Here is a 4843-nt window from a genome sequence, read left to right on the forward strand (position 1 = left end):
CAGAGAATTTATTGATTCTTTATTTTGGGAGCTTGCTGAAGCCATCATGGATTGTCTCTTTATGTGACTTGATAGTGACTGTTGTCTCCGAGCCATCAATAATTTTTTATAACTTTATTTTGTGTTTGCTTAGTGAGACCTGGCTTCTTATTTTGTTTTGTTTTGATATGCCCAAATAGGCTGCTCGTGTGCACTAGTTTGATTTTTGACATCTTTTGATCTCTAATGTCCTGTCACCAGGTAGTTTGTTCTGTAACTAAGTATGCGCACACCAGAGTCCATTAAATTTTCCTATATGGGATCAGCTCAGGTGTGCAGGCTGTCGGTCACCAAGTGTGTGATGCAGGCTCTCACCCCCAGTCCTAGAGAAGCATGGGTGATTGGTGCAGGCACTGGACTCTGGCTGTGGTAGGGGATCACACACTGAGCCAGGCAGGGGGCTGATGGCTGCCCTTGAGAGTCTGAAAGAAAAGTGTGTCCCTATTCTCTATGGTGAATAGGTAGGTGAGTTTTGCAGCTGGGCTAAGAGCACCCCACTTTGTTGGCTGGAATGACTCGAGGGTGCCGCTTTTTCTTGAACTCCTGCAGCAGGAGATTAGGCACTTTAGGAGCTATCAGCAGTCCTCAAGACCCTGCTGCAGATCGATAAAAGTGCCTACTTGAGGGGCAGGGCTGTTTTGAGTGTCACAAATCTGCCCGTTCACAGCTGAAGCAGTTGAAGTTAAACCTCAGATTTTTGCCCTTGTTGTACTGTGGCAGTGAGGGCTAACGCTGTTAAGATGGTTCCCCACAAGTCTATACAAGGGTGTATGGCACTCAGAGTCTGCGTACCCCTGATTTCTGTGGCCAGCAAAGGAGCTGTGCCGACCCTGTGTTCCTGGCCTAGGGGAGCCAGCAGCTTATTTGTTCCCTCTCCAAGGCCAGGAGAATGGGTCAGGGTGCCTTATGGGATCTACTTCCAGCCCAGTGGACTCCCAGTGCAGAGCGGGGAGGAAGGAGAGGTTTTTCCCAAATCCGGTGCAGAGCGCAGAGGTAGGAGGTAAAAGGGAGAGAGGTTTCTCCCAAATAGGCTTTTTTTTTTTTTTTAATCACTGTGAAAGAGTGCATGCGAGTACTTATCCTAGCCTCTTGGTAGCTTCTCTTCATTGGTTTGGAGTGTCCAAGCAGAATCTCTGCTGCCGTGTCTCTCTCGATGTGGAAACTGCTTCTCCAGTGCATGCACAGCACAGCTGTTTGCCTGCTTCACCATGGACCGGCATGGCTGTGTCTTTGCAGTTTCACCGCTGCGGCTCTAACACTCCTCACCTCTTCCAAACGGTCTTCCTCTCCAGTATGACTCAGATGGATTTCTTAACCTTGCCATGTTCAGGGCTGCCAGATGTTCACATAGAATCAAATCACTTGTTTTTCCAGGTCTTTGTTGTAAGAGGGCTATAGGAAGCGTCTAACTACTCTGCCATGTTGACCACGCCTCCCACAGCATATTTATAATTGCCAAAAATTGAAAACAATCTAGAAACAAACCATAGTACATCTGCACAATGGAGAATTATGCAGTAGGTTAAAAAGACTTTTAGGAACTTCATAGAAAAACAAGAGTCCCTGGCTGGTTCAAATGGTTAACATGCTTAGCTGCTAACCAAAATGTTGGCGGTTCAGTCCTACTTAAAGGAGCTTTGGAAGAAAGGCCTGGCTATCTAATTCCAAAAAAATCAGCCATTGAAGATCCTACGGAACTGACATAAATGGGGCTGTCATGAGTCAAAATCAACTCAAGAGCAACTAGTAACTGGTATAGAAAAATGAACTAAGGAACAAATAGGCATTTAAAACATATTAAAAATATATGACTGAGGAAGAAAATTCCAAATTCTCATGGAATACAGACTTTCTGGCACCATTGAGGTTGGATGAACCCCCAAAGCTATTGTCCTCAGGTAATCTTTAAACCCTGTGAAGTCTCCTTTAAACCAAACAATAATTTAGCTTAATTTTAAAGAACGTCTGCCTTGAACATTGTCCTGTTTTAAAGAACTATCTATCTTGGATCAAATTGACATCAGTAATTCAAAAGACTAGACAGGAAACTTAGGTGGCAGCAAGTTTGTGTTAATAGGAGAGGACCAGTTCAGAAAAGGAAGGTGAGAATGGTTGTACAACTTGAAGAATGTAATCAATGTCACTGGAATTGCACAAGCAGAAATTGTTGAATTGGTGTATGTTCTGCTCTGTATTTTTTCAACAACAAAAAAAAATAGAATACATTATTGAAAAATATATATGGTTGATAAATATAGGCATATTAAATATCTAGTTTAGAAGTAAATTCAAATTACAACATCAAGAAAACATTATTGCATATCAGATTGGCAATTATTAAAAAGACTTTATATGTTTGCCAACACTTGCAGAATTTACACTAAAAATGATGAATTTTATTTTATGTAAATTTTCCTGAATTTAAAAAAATGAGAAAAAAAGAAGAATAGTGCCTATTAGCAGGGGTGTAGGAAAACAGTTATACTTGACACAGTGGTTAAACACTTGGTTGCTAACTGAAAAGTTGATGGTTCAAATCCACCAGCAGCTCAGTGGGAGAAAGATGTGGCAGTCCGCTCCTGTAATTATTACACCCTTGGAAACCTTATGGGGCATTTCTATTCTGTCCTATAGGGTTGCTATGAGTCAGAATCAACTTGATGGCAGTGAGGTTTTTTTGGGTTTTTATTGTGAGCTTCCTGGAAAGCAATTTTTCAATATGAACAAAAGGCTTAAATTTGCATATTTTTGATCCAGCAATCCTACTTCAAGAATTTAATTTGTCCTAGGTAATTTAGACATTCACAGTACTATTTATGCTAACAACAACAATGAAAAATATTACAAACAACTTTGAGTTCCACCAATGGGTGATGGATTAAGTAACTAATGTTTTCATTTTAAATTTCACATGCCACATGCTAATATAACAGTAATAATAGCAACAACTATTTCTGTTCTGATGTAGATGAATATCTCCAGACAGGGACGAATGCATACCTCATATTGTTGAGTATAAAAAGTTTCAGAGCTTTATGTTTAGCATAATTCCTTTTTAATTAAAAAAATATATAGATAGGTACAGTGAAACCTGTGAGAGCTGGAACTCAAAGGACTGCCTTGTTTTTCCGGGTCTCATAAGTTTTCCACCTTTGAAAGGGTGCAGTCTTATTCCTTTTCTATCAGTGTCTATTAGTGGAAAATATTTGAGTTTTCCTTCTCTGACAGGTTTCTGCCTTACACAGGTTTCAACTTTCACAGGTTTTATGGTATTTGCAGGGTAAAAATATATTAGGTCATATTTCAAAACATTAAAGATGATTATCAAAGAGTGATGCGAAATCAGATAATTTTAATTGCTTTCTTTTTGCTTAAATTATTTGTTAATTTTCCAATAATTTTATTAATTACTACCATGCCAAATTTTTTACAACTAGAAAAGAGAAACTACAGTGATATCAACTAATATGTTTTTAAGAGCATAAGGGAAATGTTTAGGTTATAAGGTTAAATGAAAATCAAAGGAAATTGCTCTCCACATACAGTATGATCACAAGTATTTAAAACACTGCTTTTAAAGGTTCAAGTCTTTGTCTGTGGGAGATAGTCAAATGAGTGATGTTTTTCCTTTCTACTTTCCAGATTTTCTGTCGATTCCGACTCATAGCCACCCGATAGGACTGAGTAGAACTGCCCCATAGAGTTTCCAAGGAGAGGCTAGTGGAGTCGAACTGCCGACCTCTTGGTTAGCAGCCATAGCACTTAACCACTGTGACAACAGGGTTTCCATATTGAACATATATTGCCACTATAATTAGAAGGTGCGAGCCACTGATTGACTTAAGAGTTTGGGTAGGCTGGTGGGTCATACCGAATTCCATCAACTCAGAATGGGAAAGGGCTGGTTTACCCAGGGAAGGTCAATTTGCTAAATTGTGGATACCATGGGACTTTTTAAAATGTCCACTACTAGGAAAGCTAAATTGTAAAAAGTAGAGGTTTGCGGTTGATAAGGGAGGAAGTTTAGACTGGAATTATGTATTTTGATATACAATATTCCTTATAGAAAAGTTGTATAGCATAGAAAATATAAAATCGAAAACTTAAGTTAACAAAGTGAAACCACACGGACGTAATATTTAGTTGTTCTTTTAACAGAATTGACTTACGCTGTTTAGAAACAACAATCCTTCACTTCCATTATAGTGAGGTCATCAGCATAGTTAGCAAATCTTTCTATGGGCTTATTACATGCTTCTTTTTGGTTGTCATCAAGTCAGTTCTGACTCATGGTGACCCCATATGTTACAGAGTAATGCAACAACAGCAACAACATTATGCACTAGGCCTACTATATCATAAGTGTGGATCTTTGGACAGAGGGGGGAGAATACTAAAAAGACAATTATTCGTCTGTGGGTGCCAGGCACACTTACCCACTTCCAATGGTATCAGTAATTTAGTAAACTGACCTTCCTTAGGTAAACGAGCCCTTTCCAATCCCAAGATCATACAATTGAATGTGACCCACCTCAGCCTACCCAAAGTCTTAAGTCCATCAGTGGATTCAACTTCTTGGGTCACAGTGATTCCTTAACTTAGATCAATAAAAGTCAAGTTCAGGATTTGTTAAAAACTTTGGGAAAGATAACCTTTTTCACTGTGAGCATTTGTATTTAAATAATTGACATTAAAAAATCCCCTAGGGATAAAGACAAACAAAGAATCCTGAGAGCAGCTCATGAAAAACAAGAAGTCACATACAGAGGAGAAACAATAAGACTAAGCTCAGATTATTCAGCAG

This window comes from Trichechus manatus, unplaced genomic scaffold, assembly GCF_000243295.1.
Source record: "Trichechus manatus latirostris isolate Lorelei unplaced genomic scaffold, TriManLat1.0 scaffold00043, whole genome shotgun sequence".
NCBI classification, from domain to species: domain Eukaryota; kingdom Metazoa; phylum Chordata; class Mammalia; order Sirenia; family Trichechidae; genus Trichechus; species Trichechus manatus.